We start from the raw sequence: 16943 nt of genomic DNA, 5'->3' as shown, positions 1-16943 counted from the left end.
GAGGGTGGATGGCTCCGCTACCCTGAATCACTGTCCTCCGCGTGAAAACGGAGCAGTGCGTGGAGGCTGGAGGGTGGATGGTTCCGCTCCCCTGAATCACTGTCCTCCGCGTGAAAACGGAGCAGTGCGTGGAGGCTGGTGGGTGGATGGCTCCGCTACCCTGAATCACTGTCCTCCGCGTGAAAACGGAGCAGTGCGTGGAGGCTGGAGGGTGGATGGCTCCGCTACCCTGAATCACTGTCCTCCGCGTGAAAACGGAGCAGTGGGTGGAGGCTGGAGGCGAAGAGCCACGAGGTGGGCACCCAGGAGTCCGAGGCGGGTCCTCACCCCGGGTTTTGAGGATGAGGACCAAGGGAATCTCTCCTCTAGACGCTGAAAACCTAACAGGAAAGATACCGAAGCCCCAGTGAGGCAGTGTGAGGGGGCAGTGACCCCACCACAGCCCTCAGGACACCCAGGAGAGGAACGCGTGGCTTTTCCGACGAGGGGCCCGTCTGGAAAGCGGCCGCCTCTGAACCGAGGCCCGGCCAGGCCAGAGGACGTGCAGGGCCGAGGAGATGACGTCCTTTCCCCGTCCGGGAAGGAACAAACACACCTGATCTGGGGGAAAGGACAGCGACAACCAGGCTCTCAATTCAAATTCCAGGAGCCCGCAAAGTATTTTCAGTTTCTGTTCACAAAAGGAACACCAACCACCATCTCTTATTCCCGACTCGGAAACAGTCCCACCGAGTTCCAGTCCACAGGATAACCCTTTCTGCTGCCAGTAAATACATCAAAAACAAAGTCCCTCTCGTTATGCTCCGTGAAATAAGCCAGTCAGCAAAGAAAAATGCCACATGATCTCACTCATTTATGGATAAGAAAGACCATCATTAACGGATGAACAAAAATAGATACGGAGGCAGAGAAGCATCGAACAGACGGTCAAACGGCAGCGGGAAGGCTGGGGAGGGTTGGGGGCGGGGAATAGATCAACCGAAGGACTTGTCTGAATGCATATAAGCACACCGATGGACGCAAGACACTGGGAGGGGGTGAGGGCATGTGCCGGGGGGTAGGGGAGGCTGGGGGAAGGTCAATTGGGTGGGGCGGGGGGGGGGAAGCAAACATAGGTACTACTATTTGTAATACTTTAAACAATAAAAAAATAAATTAAAAACACAAAAAACAAATTCCCACCACAACTGCTTATTCTGGGGGGCAGTCTAGCCATTCCAATTCATTTCATAGTCGGTTTTTATGTCAGTCTAGTAATAAGCGCTTTTTCCTCATTTCTGGCCTGAGCGCCCACAGCCGCCTGCCTCAGCGTCAACGCCTGGCGTTCGTCAAGCCCGTGGCTCTCCAGGCCTAACCCTTCCCTCACGCTGCCAGGTTTCACCTTGTGCTCTGACGTGTTCCTGGAATGAAGCTTTCCCCCATGTCTGAGAAAAACGCAGAGCTAGTGTGCATCACCCCTGCTTTCCCAAACCCTGGCTCTCGGCGTACCCGGACTGGAAGTCGACGGCCTGCCTGCTCTGGCGGGGGCGCCAGGGAAGTGTCAGAGGCTCGTCTGGGCGTCTCCTGGGCAGTCTGAGCCTGAAGGACTTGATCCCAATGTGGCCCGGAGCCCCTTCCCCGCCCCCCACCACACACCAGGGCTTAAGAAGTACCTATTCAAATGAAGTCTGGCCCTAGCCGGTTTGGCTCAGTGGCTAGAGCGTCGGCCTGCGGACTGAAGGGTCCCGGGTTCGATTCCGGTCAAGGGCATGTGCCTTGGTTGCGGGCACATCCCCGGGGGGGGGGGGTGTGCAGGAGGCAGCTGATCGATGTTTCTCTCTCATCGATGTTTCTAACTCTCTATCCCTCTTCCTTCCTCTCTGTAAAAAATCAAGAAAATATATTTAAAAAAATAATAATAATAAATAAATAAATAAAGTCTGCAAATTCAGGACATAGACAACATGCAGAAACCTTGCCTCTGGGTTTCCAAACAGAAAACAAAAGTCTTAATTTTACAAAGAAACTCTGTGACTCAGAGGAGGAGACCAGAGGATCGCACATCAGACCTTCGAGTGGAAGCCCCCTAAGAGCACGAGCAGGCTCCGGCCTGGGTGGCGAACTGCCCTCCCGGAGAGCCCCCAGTGGGGTCCCAAAAGGATGGCCACCCCTCATCGGCACGCCTTCCAGAAGGTTCTCCCTCCTACTCCCTCCCTGACCCCAGCCCCGATCCCCACCCCAGGGAAAGGGCGTCCACAAGAAGATACGGAAGCTCAGGGTGCCGGCAGGTCCGTCTGCACAGAATCTGGTGACTATTTTTATGGGTTCTTTTTTTAAATGCGAACATGTCTGCCTTTAAAAATGGCTTCAAAGTGCCCACATAAGGCCGGGGAAACCAAAAATACCCTCCGCCCGGGCCTGCAGGCTGGCTGCCCTGAACGCTCGCCCTGCAATGCAGACAGTCACTCCCTCCGCACGAGCTGCCCGACCCGGACCCCAGGCGGGGGGAGGGGGGTGGGATGGGGGGACAGACAGCACCGCCCTGAGCTACCGCGGCCACTAGACTGAATGAGGGCACAGAGAGCGCCGGGTACGAACAAAGGGGTGGAAAGAGCGCTTGGGTTCTCCAGCCACAGAAAGCGTGGGTGCAGAGGAACCCGAGTACGGAGCCCTGAACATCGGCCTCCGAGGGTTCGAAGCCATGTCCATGCCGGCCAACGGGCCCTGTTGAGACTGTCACATACACAGAGCGCATACATGTTTGAGAGAAACTTTCTGATCGGCAAGCAGGCAGCCAGCATGTGTCACCCACCACGTGCCTGCAGGGGGGAACATCATCTGACAAAGACTGGATCCTTAAGGACCGGAAGCCAGCACCCACCCTCCCGGAGGTGCAGGCAGGCCAGGAGACCTGGGGGGGGGGGGGGGGGGACACGCCCCCAGGCTCTCTGCACGCACAGACTGGGCCCTGGAGAGCCAAGTGCCTGCCCGTCCACGCTCTTTTACAGAATATCAGCTCAAGACAGCTTCTATCTTCAACAAAAATCTTGAACTCAACAACTTCCTTCATGTAAATCCAAACTGGTTTCTGGTTACACAGAGAGGTCAAAATCAGGCCAGCTACGCACACAGAATGCAACCCCTACAGCCGTGTGTGATAGGCCACGGAGTGCAACCCCTACAGCCGTGTGTGACAGGCCACGGAGTGAAACCCCTACAGCCGTGTGTGACAGGCCACGGAGTGCAACCCCTACAGCCGTGTGTGACAGGCCACGGGGTGCAACCCCTACAGCCGTGTGTGACAGGCCACGGGGTGCAACCCCTACAGCCGTGTGTGACAGGCCACAGAGTACAACCCCTACAGCCGTGTGTGACAGGCCACGGAGTGAAACCCCTACAGCTGTGTGTGACAGGCCACGGAGTGCAACCCCTACAGCTGTGTGTGACAGGCCACGGAGTGCAATCCCTACAGCCGTGTGTGACAGCCACAGAGTACAACCCCTACAGCCGTGTGTGACAGGCCACGGAGTGCAACCCCTACAGCTGTGTGTGACAGGCCACGGGGTGCAACCCCTACAGCCGTGTGTGACAGGCCACGGAGTGAAACCCCTAAAGCTGTGTGTGACAGGCCACGGGGTGCAACCCCTACAGCTGTGTGTGACAGGCCACGGAGTGCAACCCCTACAGCTGTGTGTGACAGGCCACGGGGTGCAACCCCTACAGCCGTGTGTGACAGGCCACGGAGTGAAACCCCTAAAGCTGTGTGTGACAGGCCACGGGGTGCAACCCCTACAGCCGTGTGTGACAGGCCATAGACTGCAACCCCGAAAGCTGTGTGTGACAGGCCACAGAGTGCAACCCCTACAGCCGTGTGTGACAGGCCACAGACCAGCCAGGCCCTCCCGGGGGCTCTCCATCTCCCCTGGCTTTCTCCCTCGCTGTCCAGCCCCCCCGTCCCACTGTCCCTGGCGTTAGAAAGGCCGTCGGCACACGGTCACCCCTGCCCGAGGGCCCCTCGAGGACCCTGGCAGCTCCCGGCCTGAGCAGTCAGAGTCACAGCAGTCCTTGCCAGCGGCCGTGCCGCAGCCTGCTGAGAGCGAGGCTGCCTCTGCTCCCCAGACCCTGAAGTCCGGGGCTCGCCCACTCCCTCGCCTCCTGGGAGTCCCCCGTCACCGTCCCTCTGGCCCTCCCACGGGAGACCCCTCCCTGGAAGAAGGCGCAGCGTCACTGGTTCCAGAACTGACGTCCGTCACAGCAGATCTCCCGCCCCAAGGACAGCACTGCCACGCGGGCGGCGGGCACGCGGGGCTTCTGTCCGAGAAATGAACCGATCCTCATCAGCGACTCCTCGTGACATCGCTGTCCCTGCAACTGGCTAGGAGGCTGCGGAAGCACTGCAGCAGCGACCTGCTCCCCTCCCTCGCGTCTCCCCGGCCCTCGAGACCTGCATCCGGTCAGCGCGGGGCGCCCGAGCATGAGGCCCATGGCCCCCGACGGAGCGCTCCACAGGTGATGGCAGGCTTGGCGACAGAAGAAAAGGCACAGACGCTGGGAACAAGGCCACGTTCCCCAGCTGGCTTCAGAACTGTGAACACTGATGGAAGGAAAACTTCTCTGCCATTTGCTGAAACAATCATTCGAATGTGGAATCCCGATTCCTCAAAATATCTTACGGCTCCTAAACATATCGCTTAAGGTTTTAAAAAAAAGAACACACACACACACACACACACACACACACACGACTGCTCTCTGCAAATATGTGTGCTTTAGATACCTACTGATTGAGAAAATACCCATTTCTACAAGAACGTCCCCAAGCCCAAAGACTGGGATCATCCCTACCCTCTCCACCGCTGCCCCGTCACCAGCACAAACTGGTCCAGCCTAGAGAGCCTTCTCTTTGTTAGGACGGATGGCCCACAGCCCTCAGACTGGAGGGAGCCATCTACTGAAGTAAGTCGTGGTTTGCTTCCTCAATTTTCATACAAGGATGACAGACCGACCCGTTACTCAGTGGGTTTCAAAAGTAACGCTCCGTCTTTTATTGACAACGGAGTATGCGTGCTCTGTGCTCTTTCCAGAGAACACAACCTCCAATGGTCTGCAGGTCGCCTTGAACTCAAAGCCCAGTTATGAGAAAACCGACAATAAAGGTACATACAAAACCAGGCGTCCTCAAACTACGGCCCGCGGGCCACATGCAGCCCGCCGAGGACATGGATCCGGCCCGCCGGGGGCCGCTGCCTGTCCTGCTTAGCAGCCGACGCGTCCCGGGCCCGCAGCACGCATAGGAATTTGTTCATAGTTTTTTTTTTTAAACTATAGTCCGGCCCTCCAGCGGTCTGAGGGACAGGGAGCTGGCCCCCTGTTTAAAAAGTGTGAGGACCCCTGTAACAAAACGGTCGCAGAGCAGCGCCTGAAGGACACAGTGCGACCTACCGCTCCTCGCACCCCTGAGTCAAACCAAACCCCCGTAAGTGAGGCACGTGTCCCCCTGGTTCTCAGCCTCGGACGCACATTCGAGTCCCCTGGGGAGCTGATGCTTCGTCCTCCCCTCTCCATACTCCACAGATTATGATCGAATTCTGCGGTGGGTCTGCCCCGCCGGTGTGGCTCAGTGGCTGAGCGCCAACCCAGGAACCAAGAGGTCACCTGTTCGATTCCCAGTTAGGGCACATGCCCAGGCTGCAGGCTCGATCCCCAATAGGGGGCAATGGATGATGTTCTCTCTCATCGACGTTTCTCTCTCTCTATCCCTCTCCCTTCCTCTCTCTAAAAATCAAAACTTTTTTTTTTTTTTAAAATCTGTGGTGGTTCTACTGAGCAGCCCAGTCTCATAGACTTCCTTTTCCTAGTCCAGGGGTGGGCAAACTTTTTGACTCGAGGGCCACAATGGGTTCTTAAACTGGACCGGAGGGCCGGAACAAAAGCATGGATGGAGTGTTTGTGTGAACTGATATAAATTCAAAGTAAAGGAGCGGAGGGGAGAGCAAGAGAACCCTCCGCTCTTTCGGCTCCACGGGCCGGATAGAACAGCGGAACGGGCCGGATCCGGCCCGCGGGCCGTAGTTTGCCCACGGCTGGGTTAGGGGGAGAGGAGCAATGATAGAGGGGGAGGTAGAGGGACCGAAATCTACCAGCTTCCATCTTTAACGACATCCATATTTGGAAAAAGAACTTGGAGTTGTCCTTAAACACAACTTAAAAGGCCCCAATGCCGGGGAAACTGATTTTTATTATTTATTCACCACCCACCTGGGAAGAGGCGAATCCAACAAATTAACATTGCACTGACTTAAGTTTCAAAGCTGGTTGGAACCAGTTTACCATAATTCCCAATAGATGACTATGTGAATTAATACAGATGAGGTCAGCATCTAATTTTCTAAAACTCAATAAATAGACGGGTTCCAAAAAAAACAAATAACATGGGAACTGGAACAAAGGCATACCTACTGCCATAAACTATCAAAGCATTAGACACATCTTCAAAAATTCATATTAACGATTGCTCTAAACAACAGCAATAAAACACTTCCAAAAGCCTTTTTTCCGTAAGAAACCCATCAGCCTCTAGTCTCTGAACAGCAGTGTGAACAAAAAGGAATAACCACAGAAACATGGAAAATGAACCCACGGTTTTTCTCCTGTAGTTTAAGAGGCATTCCACTGAGATGAACATGGCAATGTGGACATGCACCGTGGTCACAGTCATTACAAGAAAAAGACATATCTGGGGAGAACTTTAAGAGGAGCTCTTTTCTTTCTAAATTAAACTCCTGAACTCATGTTTAAATTCAGGCAGAAGCTTGCTTTAACCCATGCGTTAAACTGTCAAACCGTTAGGAACCCCAATCGAAATGAACAGATGATCCTCGTCAATGAAATAACTAGGGCGCCATGCAGCCAACGAGCTAAGTCCACTTCCATTTTCCCCTCCCTGGGCCTATGGGAAGGCTGTATTTCCCAGCGTCCTTTGCTGTTAGGTTAGGGTGGACCCACGTGACTGCACACTGGCCAACGAATAAGGACTGACCTTGCTCTCTCTCCACCTGCCGCCCCTGGTGTTCCAGTCGTCACAACTACAAGTTCAAGTTCCTAGGCAGCTTGGATGTGAGTCACAAACTGGAGTAGAGCCATCTGACCTGACGCCCTCGGGCTGTGCCATCAGCGAGAAGCAAGCCTTTTCTGTGTCTTACCTGGGGATGGGAAGGCTTGCTGCCCACCTCCTTCTGACTAACACAGCCCTCACATTCCTCCCTCACTAGATCTCGGGCACCCTTAGACTATAACCTTGAGTTCCATGTACAGCAGGTGGGAAGCTGTTAGCAACCAGCACAGAAAGCTGCAGGCTGAGTATTTCTCTCCGGAGGCAGGTGCGAGCATCCCCAGGCATGTCCACGAGGAGCCACAGGAGGACGCATATAAATACTACAACTTCTGTTTATGGCTTTATCTATCATTTTTAAAGTTCTCGTTCTCGGGTATGTTTTATAATGTACACCGTCCATAAGGATGATATTACTTGAGTGTAACTACAGACGAGCAAACGTACTAGATGGATTTTAATACCTCCGATGTGGAGGCCACAGAACAAGTATTACACAGTCCCTGCTCAAAAGATGCTTGCTCCTGTACAAGTCCAATACGTAAATAGGAAACAATAAAATGCATAAGGTTGTACACAATAAAGTGCCACACAGCCCGGCCGGCGTGGCTCCGAGTTTAAGCGTTGACCTAGGAACCAGGAGCTCATCAGTTCGATTCCCAGTCAGGGCACATGCCCGGGTTGCAGGCTCCATCCCCAGTAGGGGGCGTGCAGGAGGCAGCCGGCCAATGATTCTCTCTCATTATGTTTCTACCTCTCCTTCTCCCTTCCTCTCTGAAATCAATAAAAATATATACTTTTTAAATATTCTGTATATTTAACATATACACTGAGTGGCCAGACTATTATGAACTCTGAACGCATAATAATCTGGCCTCTCAGTGTGTGTGTGTGTGTGTGTGTGTGTGTGTGTGTGTGTCTGTGTCTGTGTGTGTGTATTAGAGGCCCGGTGCATGAATTTGTGCATGATGGGGTCCGGCCAGCCTGGCCAGGGGGAGGGGACATGGGCAGTTGGCCGGCCTGCCTGCTGGTCGAACTCCTGGTCGAGGTGACAATTTGCATATTAGCCTTTTATTATATAGGATATACACTGAGTGGCCAGATTATTATGCGTTCAGAGATCATCATCATCTGGCCACTCAGTGTATATATAATTGTGACATAATGTATGCTACGGAAAATGTATGCTCGGGCACCAAGTGGCCTTCGGAAAGGTTTGGATACAGGTGTATCCCGGATGCATCCAGAAAGAGAAGTAGGGTTTACATATGCGGGGAAGAATGGAGGGAGTGTAACGGAATACGAGGCCGGGTGCCCAGAAAAGGGAAGTGAAAGAGGCAGGGGAATCGCCAGTGAAGCACAGCTCACAGCTCACTGATCACCAGCTACACCTCTTTTCAAACTCACCCCCTTCATTTTCACAGCCAACATTTTCTCTGAGGACTGACTCTAATTTCACAAGTTCTATTCAAGTTCAATGCCAGATATACGCAAACAACCGAGAACAGGCGAAGTCCCTAACTATGAAAACAAGACAGAGACTTCCAAGTTTTGAGACTCATTTATGCTTCTTTATCTATGCCTGCAAGATAAAATATGGCACTCACAAACACAGGCATGCTTGGTACTGGATAATGAACAGTACGTTGCATTGTGAAAAGGAAGCAAATGTTCAAAGCATTGTACACCCTTTCAATTCGTCTCAGGAACAATGCCCGCGGACACCCGTACGCAGTTCCACCTCCCTCCTTCCTGCCACCCACGTTCCAGGTAACGAGTAACCAGCCCTGACTCACCCGCTGCCTGCGAGCTGGAACAGCGACCAGTGTTCATCTTACAGCTTATGTCTTCACACTGCAGTCACATTCTTCTTTACTACATTTCTCTGACCTCAGGTAGGTTTCTGCCACCGTAAATGTCCTTGTTTTTATCCATAATGCTATTCACAGGAGCAAATTATGTATAAGCCTCTGCTATCAATAATGACCCAGGCCATTATAACTATAGGAAGAGGCAGCAGCAGCAGCACTGTGGCATGGCGTGTGAGGGATCTGAGTGCCAGAATACGTCATTTGAAAGCAATCGAAGCAATGCTTAAGAACCAGCAATTCCTAAGGAAAGATCCAAGAGACCTTACAACCCCTCCTCGTGAAAATACAGAAGCTACGAGTGAAAATGGACCCGTCTGGTGGCCATTTAAGGTCTTCAGTAGGCAACCTAAGAAAGTATGCCTGCATCTGTTCCCAGAGATAAAGGTCTCTGGCCTGGTCTGCATTGTTCAGTGGTTGAGCATCAACCTATGAACCAGGAGGTCACGGTTCAATTCCTGGTCAGGGCACATGCCCAGGTTGCAGGTTCAGTCCCCAGTACGGGGCATGCAGGAGGCAGCCGATCAATGATTCTCTCTCATCATTGATGTTTCTCTCTCTCCCTCTCTGAAATCAATAATATATAGTATATATGTATTTTAAGTTAAAGGTCTCTGGTGCAAACCCGCCAAATCTTCCCTCCATCCAGGTGCTTTCTAATGTTTTGCTTTCGAGGTGAACTGAAGAAAAAAGATTAGTATAAAATATACGTGTATATTCTAACTATCCGTCTATTGCTAAATCTTTGTGAAATTAGGCTAACCTATCTATATAATGTTTAGGATACTCCTAACGCAATAGAGGATATTCTTTTTAGACTTCAAGCTGACCACCCATGCATCTAGAGTTGAGCACTCATATCCCAAGGACAGGGCTTCAGATCCAAAAGAAGGAGCATCCTCTGTAGAAAATCAGTCTATTGTGGATCGAACGTTCCTCCGCCTGAGGAACATGATTCATCACCAATAGCAACCGGAGGTTTACAATTGTAAGTCATTTCAACATTCAGTCACTCGCCACTCACTCGTTCACACATCGCATGGATACACCTACACATGTAGGCATATTTAACAAATCGGAAAATGTTTCCCAGTTGGGGACTGAAAATGCAAGATGGGCCATTTTTCCAGACACAAAAGCTTATGATTTTAAGTATAAAGTTCTCCATATTCTTCAAACGCCTTTTCCCCTTCCTAAAGCCCTGGCCCACCTGGTCTTCTATTCAGAGCTAGTTATTACACTACAGAGACCACGTGTTTATAGGGTTCCTTCTGCACATCTCAACACAGGTGGCACTTTTAGAATCCCCGAACCCACCAATGTTCTGTGCTTCCTTCACCTTATTTCCTGTCATTGCAAAGATGCTATTTTTAATTTTTAAAAACTGATTTAAGAGAGAGGGAGAGAGAGATAGAAACATCAATGATGAGAGAGAATCACAAATTAGCTGCCCTCTGCACACCCCCTACTGGGGATGGAGCCTGAAACCCAGGCATGTGCCCTGACTGAGAATCGAACAGGTGAGCTCCTGGTTCATAGGTCAACGCTCAACCACTGAGCCATACCAGCCCATATTATATTTAAATGACCTGTTTAGGCAGCCACTCCCCTCTCCTCCCAACTGGCCTAATGATTCCTGAAGACAAAGACCATGTGTATCTTCGACACACAGTTTCTGGTTAAACATTCATTCACTCACGCAACAAACACCCGCGGAGTGGCTGTTAGGCGTGAGGCCCTGTCCTCACGGCCGTGGATACATGGGCATGTGATGCGAACACAGCCCTGCTCTCATGGAGGTGACACTGGTCCAGGAGACAAAGAGTGCGGACACAAGTGAACATGCAGTAAAACGCCGGGTGATGATTCAGGAACGAAAGTACGAAGGAAAGGAAAGGAGTCTGAGGGGGTGGTGAGTGACGGGAGGGGGCTGGGACTGTAGGCGGTGGAATCTGACAGCTCAGGTGTTCCTCACTGAAGGGGGAGAGCGAGTCAGCCCAGGGCCGGGGGAGAGAGATGCCGACAGTCTGCGTGCCAGGAGCAGCAAGAAGACCAGTGTGGCTGGAATCAGGGCCGGGGGGACGGAGAGGTGGACGGGGGGAGAAAGAGCAAATGCAGGCGGTGGCCGGTGCTCACATCCAATGGAGTCCTGCAGGCCACATGAGCCACTCAGAGAAAAACTATCCCACAGACGTCTTTGAGAAAGGTGGCTTTCGCCAGCAGCCACCACACTGCTGGAGGAAAGATGAGGAGGGGAGGGAGGAGGAGTGGGGGAGGAGGCAATAGTAGAGTAGAAGCAGGGAGACCCATGAGGCGGCTACCACAGTAATCTAAGCAAAAGAGGAGGGTGCTGGACAAGCTCGGTGGCAGGGGAGGCGGTGAGACTGGGACCCATAAAGCCACAGCCAACAAGACCCAATGGTGGACTGCAGGTAGGACGGGAGAGAGAAGGAAGGAAAGGGCTGTGGCATGAACAAGCCACAGGATGGTGTGGCCACTGACCGAGATGAGGAGGAGGAGAGGGAGGAGGGCAACGGAAGTCTGGTTTGGCCCGGCCAGCATGGCTCCATGGTTAAGTATCGACCTATGAACCAGGAGGTCACAGTTCGATTCCCGGGTTGTGGGCTCGATCCCCAGTAGGGGGCGTGCAGGAGACAGCCCATCAATGATTCTCTCTCATCATTGATGTTTCTATCTCTCTCTCCCTCTCCCTTCCTCTCTGAAATCAATAAAATATATACATACACACTGAGTGGCCAGATTATGATGATCTCTGAATGCCTAATAATCTGGCCACTCAGTGTATATCCTATATAATAAAAGGCTAATATGCAAATTGTCCCCTCGACCAGGAGTTGGACCAACAGGCAGGCCGGCCAACCGCCCATGTCCCCTCCCCCTGGCCAGGCTGGCTGGGCCCCACCCATGCACGAATTCATGCACCGGGCCTCTAATACACACACACACACACACTGAGTGGCCTGATTATGCGTTCAGAGATCATAATAATCTGTCCACTCAGAGTGTGTGTGTGTGTGTGTGTGTGTGTGTGTGTGTGTGTATGTTTTAAGAGAAGGCTGGCTTGAAGCATGCTAAGGTTCAAGATGCTGCCTGGACAGACACCCAAGGACATGCTCTAGAGGTGAATGTCCCAATACACCAAGGCTGCGGGTTCGATCTCGGGGCAGGACCAATACACCAAGGCTGCGGGTTCGATCTCGGGGCAGGACACGTACAAGAAGCAACCAATGAATACATAAACAGATGGAATTATAAATCCCTCTCTCCCTCTCTCTCTCTCTCTCTCTCTCTCTCTCCTCCTCTCCCTCTCCACCCTGAATGCGCCCTCTGACCAGGGCTTCTGTGTGGTTCCAAGGGCAGTTCTCTTGGTCAGCAATGAAGTCACAGGCCAATTCCTCCGGGGGCTGAGGCCCCAGTGCCACTCCTCTGGGTGAGATGGATCCCTTCCAGACGGCTGTTGCAGAATTGCTCAGAGCTTGCCAAAGACCTGTCACGTTTCTGGCAGGAAGCAAACTCTTTCCTGAGAATCAAGCACTCCCCTTTAAGATGATGTCCCACTGAACTAACCACACGTGCTGATAGGGACATGTGCTTGGCGTTCCGAGCTGAGGGCGAGGAGCCTTCTCGGGCACGTGAGCCATTTGCCGTTGATAAATGCATTCTGATGCCACAATGACACTCACGGTAAAAGCACCGTGGTGGCATAAACCCAACCTCTGACTTTAACTTTCAAAGGTTCATAACCCGAAGGAGAATAAATTGAGGTCTCTTCCTGCCACGAGTATATTTTCTGAAAGAAACTGCTGAAAAGAGCCCCAATAAAGCAAGAGACTGAGAATAACAGCTTGAGTGTCAAAGGCAGTAAATTTAGTGCATGGGGCTTTCTATGAGGCCCAGAACGTTTCTCACCAGGAACCCAGCCTCAGGAAGCCTGCAGTTGAACAGCTGTCCCTCCTCCTCCTCCCCCTCACCTTGAGAAAGCGCTTTCATACCCAGCTCTACAAGCAACCCCTGCGGATTCAGGATCTAGCTGTTATAACAGTTCTCAAAGTAAACACAATTTTATTCCCCGAGCGTGAACTCTGCTGTAGGAAAAATTCTCACAACACCAAAGGGACAACCATGGACCCTTAACCTCAGCTCCCACACCCAACCATAGCACCTGTGCACTCTGAGATGTAACTACTATTCCTTCCCTGTGACATTTCTCTGGTCTTCCTTTACGGAGTAAAATGAGATCGGGACGAACAAGGTCTCAAACACACAAGCACTCCAGCAACATCGTCCCGTGGCCAGCAGCGTGTGGTCCTGCAAAATCACTTTGGCACAGAATCAGGGGCAGAGGCTCCCTGGAGACAGAGCGCTGATGTGTGGACCACCGATGTGGGCGCTGTCCAAATCCTCCCATTACTGGCTTTCCCCCTTCAGGAAAGAGCAGCCAAAACGTTTCCAAAGCCTTAAGCCACTTTTCTCAGTTCTTACGATTCATTGCAGGGTGCTCCGTTTTCTAAAATGGAGACCGTCAGCGGCTTCCTATTGTGCTTGCGATGCCGCGGCATCCGGCCTGATGCCGGGACACGCCCCCGCTCGCTCCTGGCCGGGGACCACCAGGAGGGCGGTTGGCAGGGCCCCCCCTCTTCCTTCCAGTGGCAAGTTCCCTCCACCAGACGCTTCGCATAATCCGACGGTAAGTGCTCTACATTATGAATAAATGGAACCTGAACGCTCAGTGTGAAAGAGTGCCATAACACAATACTTTAGCTCACTTTGTTATAAAAGCTAGAGGCCCGGTGCACAAAATTCGTGCAAGAGTAGGCCTTCCTTCCCCCCCGACTGCCGGCACCGGCTTCCCTCTGGCACCCAGGACTGGGCTTCCCTCACAGCCCGGCTTCGTCCAGAAGGTCGTCCGGTCTAATTAGCATATTACACTTTTATTATTATAGATGAGAAAGAATTCTCCTCATACTGCACTAAGTTTTGAATAAACTCTGCAAATATCCTACCAGAATAGTCTGACTCCATCGACTGGTCAGAGGTAATACCAGTCATATGTAAGGGGAAACTCGTTAACACGCCTTTTGTTCTGTAGTGGTGGCGCTCATAAAGGAACTGAGAGCCACGGAGATGCACAGGATCCAGTCTCTGATCTACAGAAGCTTCCTCCTCATGGGAGAGATGACACTGGACCCCACGGACCGCACAGTGAGAAAGGTGGTGGGTACGATCACGTGAGCGGCTCTGATAACTCAGAGGCAGGAAAAGGCGCGTGTGGGTGGGGCGAGGGCTGACCTAGCCTGGGAGACAGGCCCAGGAGGCTGGCAGGCCGTTAACGGTGGAGATGGGCAGGCGGTGGGCCAGGTGGACAGACATGGGAGGCTCCGCGAAGGAGCAGAGCCCGTGACGGTTCCTGGGAAGGGAAGCAGCATGATCTGACCGCAGGAAGACCCCTCTGTGGTGAGAAACTGCACCTGGGGCTGCCGGGTCCAAAGGCCGTGACCCAGCAAGAGGCCAGTGCGTTTAGTAACGAAAATACCCCAAGTGTTTGTCATCGTGTTATCCTCACGGAGCCAAGGAAGGTGACACAGTGCAACCATTTTCCTCGTCCCCCGCCTATCATTCTCTCCTAGAGACGGTTCTTCGTGGGTGCGGTTTCTGAGTTGTCTGAAATACACCAAGTCCTCCTGAGATATGTAAGAGTTTCTTTTTTTTTTTTTTAGTATATTTTATTGATTTTTTACAGAGAGGAAAGGAGAGGGATAGAGAGTTAGGAACATCGATGAGAGAGAAACATCGATCAGCTGCCTCCTGCACACTCCCTACTGGGGATGTGCCCACAAGCAAGGTACATGCCCTTGACCGGAATCAAACCCGGGACCTTTCAGTCCGCAGGCTGACGCTCTATCCACTGAGCCAAACCAGTTTCAGCAAGAGTTTCTTATGTGCAAAGAATTTAAAAATCACACGGGATAGATACTCATTACAGTTAGAAAGGCCAACAGCGTCCGTCAGGCCACCCCACAGGGCCCTCGTTTCTCTGGGCATGCCACCCAACGACACCAGGTAATCCTCGCGGGTAAATATCTATTAGATGTTTCTCCCTCACACAAATCCTACGAGTTAATCATTACTTTCCCATTGAACAGAGCAAATTACTTAATTTCTGAGTTGGAGTTTGTTCCAAGTGATTTGCTCAAGATTACAGAGCTTGTAAGTGGAAAAGCTGGGACTCAACCCAAGTCCTGTTCAATATATTTTGAACCCTCACGTATTTCCAGATGCGAAGACTATTATGCTGGCATGGCAGGTGAAGCTGACATCAATCAAATAATCCCATGAAGAAATGTTAAATTATGCCTGAGTGGTGTGGCTCAGTGGTTGAGCGTCGACCAATGAACCAGGAGGTCACAGTTCGAGTCTGGGTCGAGCACATGCCCAGTGTGCGGGCTTGATTCCCAGAGAGGGGCGTAGGAGGCAGCCGATCAGTGATTCTCTCATCACTGATGTTTCTATCTCTCTCTCCCTCTCCCTTCCTATTTAAAAGGAAAAAAAAAGGACTTTCCAAAAAAAAGGAAGAAATTTTAATTGTAACAAGAGCAACCAATGTGACCTTGGATATGACCTTGGCAAGGACAGGGTGAGGGACAGTTCTTCCCTGAGGAGGTCTGATGCAATCTGAGATCTGAAGGGGGAATACCCGAGTTGCCTTGGCGAAGGCATTCCAGGCAGCAGGCACAGAACAGCAGGGGAGGTGTGACAGGAGTGTGGCGGGGGCTGAAAGGACCAAGGGGCGTGGCTGGGGGCAGCTGGGACATGAGCCTAGCAAATTCAGACCCATCAGGTAAAACTACCACCCACCCCCCCGTGCCCTGCAGTGTTTCACGGGCGACCGTGAAACTCCGTCTTTATCCGAGAGCTTGCTGTACTGCTGGTTGGGGTGTTTCCATGGGGTCAGGGGTGAGCCATGCAGCCTCAGAGAGGGACCGTCCAGGGATGGGGATAAAAACGGATATTCAGGGCATGCACGTCCATGTTCTAGAACAGACATGTACTGTCTAAACACCCCCCCAAGTGGGGATTTAAGCTGCAAATAAAACGGCAGGGCCGTCCTGGAGGTAAACTGAGGCACGGCTAAGGTTACCCTTGGAGGCCGGGGCGCAGGGACATAGGCAACCCGAGGCAGTGGGATGGAAGTGCACAGGAAGAGGCCCGGACATGAAAATGGGGGGACCAGCTCCCAGCCGGGAGGCACGGCAGGTGGCCCTTTTCACACCCCAGCTCCCCACCCACGAGCTGTGTGGCTCCGGATAAATAGCTTGTCTTCCTGGGACCATTTCCCAATTTGCTACAATACCTACCTCCCGGGGTTACTTCGAGAATAACGTGAGCTATGACACCTAGAACTGTACCTGCACGTAGGACATCCTCAGTAAGTACAAGCCACCATCATTGTCCTTGTAAAAGGTCAGCATACATAGTACGCAGTGAAGGAAGGGAAACCCTGTGTCCGTATACATCTGGGACACGTTCTCACACGTGCACGCACATAAGAATCTCCCGGAGCCAAACCGGTGTGGCTCCGTGGATAGAGCGTCGGCCTGCGGACTGAAAGGTCCCGGGTTCGATTCCGGTCAAGGGCATGGACCTTGGTTGCGGGCACATCCACAGTGGGAGGTGTGCAGGAGGCAGCTGATCGATGTTTCTCTCTCATCGATGTTTCTAGCTCTCTATCCCTCTCCCTTCCTCTCTGTGAAATATCAATAAAATATATTTAAAAAAAAAAAAAAAAAGAATCTCCTGGAAAGCGTGTGAAAAATCTAGATTCCTGGCTTGGTTGCGGGAAGGCCGAGGAAGCTGGGTTTTTCATCAGCTCCTGGGGATTCTGACACGGCTGATCCGAGCTTCTGACCTAGAAGAAATTTCAAGGCCTAGAACTTAAACATGCAGGCATCGAATACAGGATGTCA

The 16943-nt window shown here is 52.1% G+C and overlaps 1 protein-coding gene across 8 annotated transcripts in view; it reads right to left on the bottom strand.

Annotated features, from left to right (window-relative positions):
* Positions 1 to 16943, bottom strand: part of MYO1B (myosin IB) — a 158554-nt gene that overhangs the window by 90803 nt on the left and 50808 nt on the right. The gene's annotated exons all lie outside the window — the stretch shown is intronic.

The sequence above is a fragment of the Plecotus auritus genome, assembly GCF_963455305.1.
Source record: "Plecotus auritus genome assembly, chromosome: 5".
NCBI classification, from domain to species: Eukaryota; Metazoa; Chordata; class Mammalia; order Chiroptera; family Vespertilionidae; genus Plecotus; species Plecotus auritus.
This window is presented reverse-complemented; position numbering and strand designations above follow the sequence as displayed.